Raw genomic sequence first — 10,508 nt, 5'->3', positions numbered from 1 at the left:
CAAGATCCAGAATCGTACTGCTGTAACCAAAGCAGTGAAGCACTACCAGACAGAGATGGCCAGACAAGTGACCTTCCCTACAAAGACCCAGAAGGTGCTGTCTGATATCCACGGGGCCGTGGAGAAAGCAGCTCTCGAGACCTTCATGAGTCTCAGCTTCAATGACGAGAATCAGAGTCATCATAAAGAGCTCATGGTATTGTTTTCTCTTATGTTTTCAGGTGACTGTCTGTAGCTACCTCTCTTTTCTTCTGTATTCATATAATATATCCATCTCTCTTTCTACCCATCTTCACCATTCACCCCTCTACAGATGCAGCTACAGTCTGACTTTGAGCAGATGTGTAAGGAGAACACTGAGGAGTCTCGGAGGGTGTGCAGAGCTCTCATCACACGTGTGTTTCGACGTCTGGAGAGGGCTTTGAGAGATGGCTCCTACAGACCACCAGGGGGCTACACAGACTACTGTGACAAAATCATGGAGTTGATCGAACAATACCAATCTGAGAGAGGCAAAGGATATATGGTATGCGTGAGGAGACATTCTTAGTTTTTCATTCAGTATTGTATTTTTGTTTCTAGTGAAAGTACCCACTCCAATTTTGGTTTCCTCACATTTACATACGTTTTCTTTCGGTGATTAACCTAGTCTAACCTGGTAATTAGTTGTGAGGTTGTGGGCATGACCCCATGACTGCTGACCACTAACTAAAATAAAGAGAATACTTTTACACACAAGCAACACATGGTAAGTGCACAGGGTAATTAGGTTTAAAGGGAAACAAGGAAACAGTATAGTGCAAACTAAAAAGGGCTTGGATGTAACACAATTGCTGATAAGCAACATTATCATACAATACAAAACACTTATTTCTTGGTCACACCATAACTACAACACCGCATACACTGACATACTAGAACTATTCTGAAGGTATACAGGTATAAGGAAACTGAAGTGTGTTTGTTTGTTTCTCTCTGTGTGTGTGTGTGTGTGTGTGTGCGTGTGCGTGTGCGTGTGTGTGTGTGTGTGTGTGTGTGTGTGTGCGTGTTCAGAGTGAGGCGGTATTGAGTGAGTATCTGGTTGGGAAGGCTGATGAAGGAGGGGCTATCCTCGCAGCCGATGAGTACCTCAGCAAAGCACAACTTAAGACCTTAGGTAAGGCCCCCTCTATTATTACTGTAAGCATGTGGGGAGGGAGCCCTACCTTTTGCTATACAGAGCGGACCCATCCAATTACATCAAACTTAATGTATTACCATTTTCGTTAAACAATGTTAAACCGACGTAAGTGTCCTGTCTGAACTTTTCATTGCTGGTCCTCTCCCACATGAGTTTGAGCTTTCTGTGAGATAGAAGGATGGACAGATGGGTGAAAGATGGTCAGAGAGGGTAGGATATAGCCAGATAGATGAGAGAAAGTTGATAGATACAGTACCAGTCAAAAGTTTGGACGCACTTTCCCAGACTGGTACTGTAGATAGATAGATAGATAGATAGATAGATAGATAGATAGACAGACAGATAGACAGATAGTTAGATAGACAGACAGATAGATAGATAGATAGATATGTTACGGTACATGTGGGATAACGGTACATGTGGGAAAACTAGGGTTAGGGTTAGGTGCTAGGATGCTACGGTTAAGGTTAGGGTTAGGGGTAGGGTTAGGGTTAGGGTTAGGATTAGGATTAGGGTTAGACATGCCAGCATGTACCAGGTCGACGTAGCACCTAACCCTAACCCTAGTTTTCCCCACATGTACCGTATTCCCACATGTACCATAACAGATAGATGATGATGATTAATGATTCCCCATAGTCTATTCTCTTCATTTCATAGCTTTCCTCTTGGTTGCGCTGCTTCCAGTCTCCGATTGAGATTTGGAGGGCTGGCCTTTATGTTAGAGCTTTTATCCAATCAAAATGTGTTGCTAGGGGGCTCCAAAATCTGCCCGCCTGCACAATAAACGGTGCCGCGAATACGACCTGTAACTTAACGTTGAACGAGAAAGCCTGTGGCGTTCCTAGTGGAAACCTACGTAGATTTCGAGTTGGCGAGCAAAAGCAACAACGGCGCCTGCTGTAAGGCTCAATGATGTCAGCACCCAGCACGTCTTTTGATTGGATACGCACTATTGATACGCACTATTGATATTCACTATTGAGATGCGTAACTATGCCGGTAGATGTGAAACTTTTGAAAGTGCGCAGGGAAACGGAGCTCCACAACGAAAGCTTTCTGATCGACTGATCGATAATACTGATCGATTGTGTCCTGTTTTTGGGTAAACAATAACTTTCATTTAGGGGACACGATGAAAGCGCCGAGTCCACAAACAGAGGAAACTACGTTGAGCTTATTTCTTTTCTTGCTGAAAACAACCCAGATTTACATTACCACCTGTCCACAAACAAAGTGTTTACTGGGACGTCAGGCAAAATACAAAACGACCTGATTTTTGCTATTGCTGAAGTGATGGGAGAAGAGATCAAAATGGAGATTAAAAAGGCACCCTTTGTCGCTATTATGGTGGACGAGACGACAGACGTGGGTAATGTAGCGATCTTAAAGATGTTAGTTTAACACTCTTCATTGTAAATGCGGATTTATTGATTAAAAATGCTTCGGAAATATTAATATAACTCTGTTGTACTTGTCTGACTATGTTAAGGTGATGCAACGCCCGGTTATACTGTGTTTCTGTCTAGTTTCTAGAGCCATGGCGTCATAACGATGGTATTAAGAGGTAGAATAATTCAGGTAGGAATGTGTCGGACATCACTGAAGGCCTAGGTGTGAAATGCACCGCCTGCCACTGCTAGATAGATAGATAGATTTGCTGTGGCTTCCATTATACTATACAAACTATAGTTAGAAACAAAGCAGGCCACGGAGGGCTGAAGTCTTTAAATGTAAGTCCAAATATATAATATGAATGAATGACCTTGTATTTGTTTTGTCTCTACCAGATGCCAGGACTGGACTGCTGTATGAGATGGACCTGTTGCCCAGTGGTCACCTGTTCAGGTGTCATGGCTGCCAGATGTACCCCATCTTAGGCCCCAGATTCAAATGCAGAAAATGCAGAAACTTTGACTTCTGTGAGGCGTGTTTCAAAACCCGCAGACACAGTACCACACACTCCTTTCACATGTTCAATGAACCAGGTCAGTCACATTTCCAGACTGGTACTTATACTGTGTGTGTGTGTGTGTGTGTGTGTGTGTGTGTGTGTGTGCGTGTGTGTGTGTGTGTGTGTGTGTGTGTGTGTGTGTGTGTGTGTGTGTGTGTGTGTGTGTGTGTGCGTGCGTGCGTGCGTGCGTGCGTGTGTGTGTGTGTGTGTGTGCGCGTGTGTGCTGTCTGAATGGTAAGCAGCTCGCAGCTCATGATGGACTGGGCCGCTTTCACCACCCTCTGTAGAGCCTTACGGTCTAGGGGTGGTGAACTGTGAGTCCATACCAAATTTCCTCAGCCAAACAACAACAGGGGTAGTGGTGGTCTACTCTAGTGGATAGTGAGTTGGACTTGTGATCGGAAGGAGTTCAAATCCCGTCTGAAGCCACACCACTACTAGTGTGCCCTTGAGTAAGGCACTTAGCCCTCAGTTACTCCAGGGGGAATGTCCCTGTAATTCGTAATTGTAAGTCGCTTTGGATAAAAGCGTCTGCTAAATGGCAAAGTTATTAATTATTACAACAACAACGACGAAAAACCACGCTCTCTTGACCACAGCGTGGGTGTGGTGTGACTATGTTAAGTCCACAGTCATGTGGACACCAAGGAACTTGGGGCTGTCGACTTTGTCCACTTCGGCCCCTCTGATGCAGATAATAATCTAATAATTACGTCCTATTTCACCTCCTGTCTTTTGGCCTGTAAAAGTAACCTCAGGTAAAATTAATCCAATGCGAACAGACATGTGTTTTGTGGGAAAAACTGAGTTTACCAAGTTGTGTCTGACATAATTTTATGAAATGTCCATGAAGAGATTATTTCTTCTAAATAATGTCCAAGGACATTGAATGGTCAATATGGGAGCACACCGGCACATAGCTAAGTTAGTTGTTCATTCAATTAAATTGCTTTGAGCTAGCTAGCAACCTAGCTAGCTACCTGTTTTCTTGTGTTGATCTAGCCGTTACCTAGTTATACTCATCTTATGTTGGCTTGCTGGCGTGTCCACTTTTTCGCAAATAGCTTGTACCTAACTGTTACTAACTGTCATCGATTTCTTTGGAGGGAATGAGATCCTCTTGGGATTGTGAAGGATTTCCACCCCTGAATATTTGATTAGCATAATTCATTGCACAACATCTTTTAGTAGAACAAAACCCCATTGGCAACCGCACTCATATATGCCATTTAGCTGACACTTTTATCCAAAGTAACTTACATTGCAGTGAGTTACGTTTTCAGTATATATGGTCCCAGCGAGAATCAAACCCACAACCTAAGCGACAGGTCACAGACAACCCCTACCCCAGTAGAAGGGTGTGGCCACTGTGGAATGTCACTCCACGAGGGTCTCAGCTGTAAGTCCAAATAAGGGCGGCTACACACTAGACGATTTTAACCCCGATTTAGCTGTCGCCGACCAGTTTTTGCGGTCGGCGACAAAATCCTCCAGTCGTTGCAAACCCGGGGACGCGTCGCAGGGCTCCAGATCTTTTCAAACATGTTTCATTTTATCGGCCGACGGAATCTACATTCTGCTAGTCTGAGATGGGCAACGACCCGTGTGGACAGCACAGCCAATGAGAGGTCGAGGAAATGCAGCGCGAAGGAGGCGTGAAAGAAGGGATGGCTCCGAAGAAAAAAGTTGTCAGCGCTCGGTGGAGTGAACAGATGGAAGGAAGGCTTTTCTGAGCAAATAAATGCACATGCAACAAGTGCAGCTAATTGTTGTTGCATGTGCATTGCATTGCATTGTTGTTGCGTGTCGAGCTCCATCTTTTTTTGACAGCTGTCAACGTCTCGTCATCATGTGCTGATATCGCGACACTACAGCTTGGCGAATCGTCCTGACCAAGTGAAGAATCGTGTAGTCTGTGAGCCCCCGTCGTTGCCACATCCTGTAGTCTGCGCTGTGCTGCGACACGGACACCAGCACGACGGTCGTTTAGTGTGAGAGGCTCAGCGATGTTACAACTTGAAAAGTCGTCTAGTGTGTAGCCGCCTTAAGTGTTTGTCCAAATAAATAATATAAATAAATTACGTTGTATTTGTTTCGACTAATGTACCTGTGTTTTCTTCAGTCTTCGGTCCTGCTTGGGGGGACGTGTTCCTGGTCCCTAACCCTCAGCTGCTTCATTCAACTGGCTGGCTGTCCAAGATGAAGATGGTGCACGAAGGAGTTTGGTATGACTGCATGAATGACACCACGTTCACCATGGTAACCGCGGTCCCCAGTGACACTGGTCATCAATTCTGACCACTCTGTTGTTTTTGCCCAAAGGTGTAAAGGATGCTGGGAGGTCCCTATCCGAGGCCCCAGATTCAAATGCAGAAACTGTCATAACTTTGACTTCTGTGAGGCGTGCTTCAAAACCTGCAAACACATTCCCAGGCACTCCTTTGGCATGATCAATGAACCAGGTCAGTCACAGACTATCCCAGACTAAGTACTGGTACCTCTGTATAAATAAAGCCTATTTTGGGGGTTTTGTTTAAGACGACATGTGGCTCATAGGATTACCAAGTGTATGATTGAGGTCTTTTCCAGTGAGGTTGGATGTGAAGGGATATTGGTTTTGGTAGAGTGTGTGTGTGTGTCTGGCCAATCAATCCATCAAGTCACCAAATTTACATTTAATCAATCAATAAAGTGTATCAATCTACTGTATATCCGTGTGTGTGTGTGTGTGTGTGTGTGTGTGTGTGTGTGTGTGTGTGAATTAGGCTTGCTGAATGACTCAAATGTATCCCTGGAAGTAATGAGATCCTCTTGAGATTGTAAAGGATTTCCATCCCCGATTACTTTGAGTAACACAATTCACCAGCAGCTTCTAGTCATTTTACTGTTGCTAGCTACTAGTCTGGTGGAAGAGTGGTGACTAAGCAATGACTTTCACCCAATGATGTGCGCTGTCACAGTTCAAAAGGATGATGTTCCCCCCAATGTAATGGCTATGGATGTTGGGCTACTGTATAACATGTATATAAAAAATGTAAACTACTTAAAGATGCAATACGTAACATTCAAGCTTTCTAAAAGCTTCCTAATGGTTGTAACGACTGTTTCATCAGCATGTATTGGGCGCGAAATTCAGTTTGAAACTTCAAACTGAATTTCGCAGCGGTGGCCAGACACACACACACACACACACACACACACACACACACACACACACACACACACACACACACACACACACACCCACACACACACCCTGCCTCTGGTTTAGCATTGCAAGCTAATCATTTAAATGTACATTGGATACAGGCCTCACTTTTTGCAATTCCAGCTTTAAGTCCAAATAAGAGTTTGTCCAAATTAATAATATTAATAAATTACAATGTACTGTATTTGTTTTGACTAATCAACTTGTGATTTGATTAGTCTTCAATATTTTGGGGGAGATGAGGGTGGCCTTCCCTCAGCTGGATCACTGGACTGGACTGCTGTCTGAGATGGAGCTGGAGCCCAGTGTTCACCCACGAATTGAGTATGACTGCATGAATGACATCACATTCACCATGGTAACCCAGTGACACTGGTCATCAACTCTGACCACTCTGTTGTTGTTGCCATAAGGTGTGATGGCTGCCAGATGAAGCCCATCCGAGGCCCCAGATTCAAATGCAGAAACTGTGATAACTTTGACTTCTGTGAGGCGTGCTTCAAAACCTGCAGACACAATACCAGACACTCTTTTGACATGATCAATGAACCAGGTCAGTCACATTTCCAGACAGGTACTTATACTGTGTGTGTGTGTGTGTGTGTGTGTGTGTGTGTGTGTGTGTATGTGTGTGTGTCTGTGTGTGTGTGTGTGTGTCTGTGTGTGTGTGTGTGTGTGTGTGTGTGTGTGTTCTGTAATTTTTTCACTCATCACTGAGCTCTTCTCTTTTTGTTAGAGACAAGTGTCGTGAACATGTGTACCGATTAAACCAGTATCGGTATTACATTTCATTAAAATAAGATTTGTAACGATTTTTCACAAAATCAAAGATGGTGGGAAATCTTGAGGCAAATGTGTTCCTTGTGAGGAGAGGGACCAGGATACCGCCTTTCATATCTAACCCAAATGTCACCACCTATAGCAGGGGTCGGCAATTAGGTTTGGCCTCGGGCCAAAAAAAATTTGGGCCACTAGATGGCGGGCCAGAACATAATCAAAGGCTAATTTAAGTAATTAAATTAAATGTGACACGTTCTAATGCTTTGACTTTTCTTTCGAAAAATGTACACATCGCTAGTCAACTAACACAGCTTGTTTTGTGAGCCTGCTAACAATGTAAAGTAGTGTTGTAGTTATTTAGGTAGCAGTCCAATCCATTACGTTGCAGTATTAGGCTTGACTAGCAAGTTTGTGTTGTGATTCTCAACAACGTTGAAACGTAGTTTCACCCTTTTCCATAGTTTTTAATAATAAATATGTGGACTGACGATGTATCGCAGCCTAACTTATTCTAATAATTATTTAACATCGTTTTTTTCTGAATTATTCCCCCCTCCTCCCAGACAAGGTCACATTATTTATTATTGGATTGGTTGTTTGCGTGCCGGGTGAAGTTAGCTAAACAGTTAACCTGCTAGCAAGAGAAACATCATGTCACTCTCCAAAGGTCTAAAGAGGAAAGTTGACGGTGGAAACAGGGCATTTAAAGAGGAATGGACAGCGAACTATACGTTCATCCTACCTGGTTTCATCAATGCAGAGCCGTTGTGAGACTCACATCTTCCGTGCTCACGATGTTCCCTTTCTATACAAGTCGTCCTTTTCGTCAATGAATGTGATAAAGACGCACGAGAGGAATCGATTGATGCATAAAAATAAAAATAAACTGCCTGCGGATTAAAGTGACGTCAATATCACCAGATATCAAGCAAATAGTGACCGATGGGAGATGCCACTTTTCACATTAAGTGAGTACCAAGCCTGTCGTTATTGTATTTAATAACCTAATTGTATTTTGTATATTTTGAATGAATGGCTCATTGTACTTATTATCCCTAATAGCGCGTTTGCTCTGTCGTTTCAGGAGCATAGGCCTACCACCACTTTGCGCCGATTTTGTTGTCAATGTTTTTCAGAAAATTAAACAGAATTTGCTTTGTTACTGTTCATATGTGTGTTGCAGTCACATACGTAAACATTACGTTTGAATGATTTAATAAGCTGATGTTATTTTTTTCAAACCACACACCGCATGTTGGCTATTTCAGCACCACGCCTTGTCCACCTACTTATGATTCACTATGAGGGGTTCAGCGTCAGTGCGCTTCGGTGCACCCCGCTGCCTGATTGTCTGTCCCTGTGTCATTCACTCTCAACATGGATACAAGTACAATACGCATTATTCAGGTGGAGGTAGATTCTCTATTCGGACATTATAGGCGCGGTGTTGGACTGTCGGTCCGATATTGTAAAAAAAATATTTAAAAATAAATAAATAAAGTGGATTCTCAAAATAATCTGCTGGGCCAAATATTATTGGTGACGGGCCAGCAATGGCCCACGGGCCGCCTATTGCCGACCCCTGACCTATAGGTTAATGGGTGACACCTATAGGCCAATGGGATCCATCTTCCTGGCTTTTCTCTTGCACCTCTTTGAGTAAATGTCCTGAATGGTAAGCAGCTCGCAGCTCATGATGGACTGGGCTGCTTTCACCACCCTCTGTAGAGCCTTACGGTCTAGGGGTGGTGAACTGTGAGTCCGTACCAAATTTCCTCAGCCAAACAACAACAACAACGACGAAAAACCAGGCGCAGACACACTCTCTTGACCACAGCGTGGGTGTGGTGTGACTATGTTAAGTCCTCAGTCATGTGGACACCAAGGAACTTGGAGCTGTCGACTTTGTCCACTTCGGCCCCTCTGATGCAGATAATAATCGAATAATTACGTCCTATTTCACCTCCTGTCTTTTGGCCTGTAAAAGTAACCTCAGGTAAAATTAATCCAATGCGAACAGACATGTGTTTTGTGGGAAAAACGGAGTTTACCAAGTTGTGTCTGACATAATTTTATGAAATGTCCATGAAGATATTATTTCTTCTAAATAATGTCCAAGGACATTGAATGGTCAATATGGGAGCACACCGGCACATAGCTAAGTTAGTTGTTCATTCAATTCAATTGCTTTGAGCTAGCTAGCAACCTAGCTAGCTACCTGTTTTTTTTTTTTTTTTTTTTTTTTTCTTTCAGATTTTATCCCCTTTTCACCCAATTTGGTAGTCAATTTAACCCAACTTAGCATCCAATTATCCCCTGCCTATTGCGAAGGATCCGCCGCCCGACCCCGTGGCCGGCAGTCCCAGAGGAGGCCGCCAGGCAGACTAGGCTGACTGGCTCCTCGAGCCCAGTACCGTTACTCCAGCACCAGACGGGGGCGGTGTTGCGCGACGGATCCTAGTCCAGAAATACTCCTATACCCCCCCTCGGAAGCGGCCGGCCAATATGCCGCTTCCCGCGTGCCTCGGCCATATCTGGATCTGGCGCTACCTGTTTTCTTGTGTTGATCTAGCCGTTACCTAGTTATACTCATCTTATGTTGGCTTGCTGGCGTGTCCACTTTTTCGCAAATAGCTTGTACCTAACTGTTACTAACTGTCATCGATTTATTTGGAGGGAATGAGATCCTCTTGGGATTGTGAAGGATTTCCACCCCTGAATATTTGATTAGCATAATTCATTGCACAACATCTTTTAGTAGAACAAAACCCCATTGGCAACCGCACTCATATATGCCATTTAGCTGACACTTTTATCCAAAGTAACTTACATTGCAGTGAGTTACGTTTTCAGTATATATGGTCCCAGCGAGAATTAAACCCACAACCTAAGCGACAGGTCACAGACAACCCCTACCCATATTGGAAGGGTGTGGCCACTGTGGAATGTCACTCCACGAGGGTCTCAGCTGTAAAGCCCAATGCGCACAGCGTGCGATTTCTGTTGCACGACAACTTCCATTGTTGTCATGAATGGAATCGAATTTTCGCCGTGCGATTAAAATCGGGGCCGTGTGCATTGGGATGCGATTTTCTCATAGACTTCCATTCAAACTTCAAAATGGAATGTTGACGTGCAACAGAAATCGCACGCTGTGTGCATTGGGCTTAAGTCCAAATAAGTGTTTGTCCAAATAAATAATATAAATAAATGACGTTGTATTTGTTTCGACTAATGGACCTGTGTTTTCTTCAGCCTTCGGTCCTGCTTGGGGGGACGTGACCGTGGACCCTAACACTAACCCTCAGCTGCTTCATTCAACTGTCTGGCTGTCCAACACTAACCCTCAGCTGCTTCATTCAACTGGCTGGCTGTCCAAGATGAAG

This window comes from Nansenia antarctica (assembly GCF_963989245.1).
Source record: "Nansenia antarctica genome assembly, chromosome: 7".
Classification (NCBI taxonomy): Eukaryota; Metazoa; Chordata; class Actinopteri; order Argentiniformes; family Microstomatidae; genus Nansenia; species Nansenia antarctica.
Note: the sequence above shows the minus strand (reverse complement) of the source record.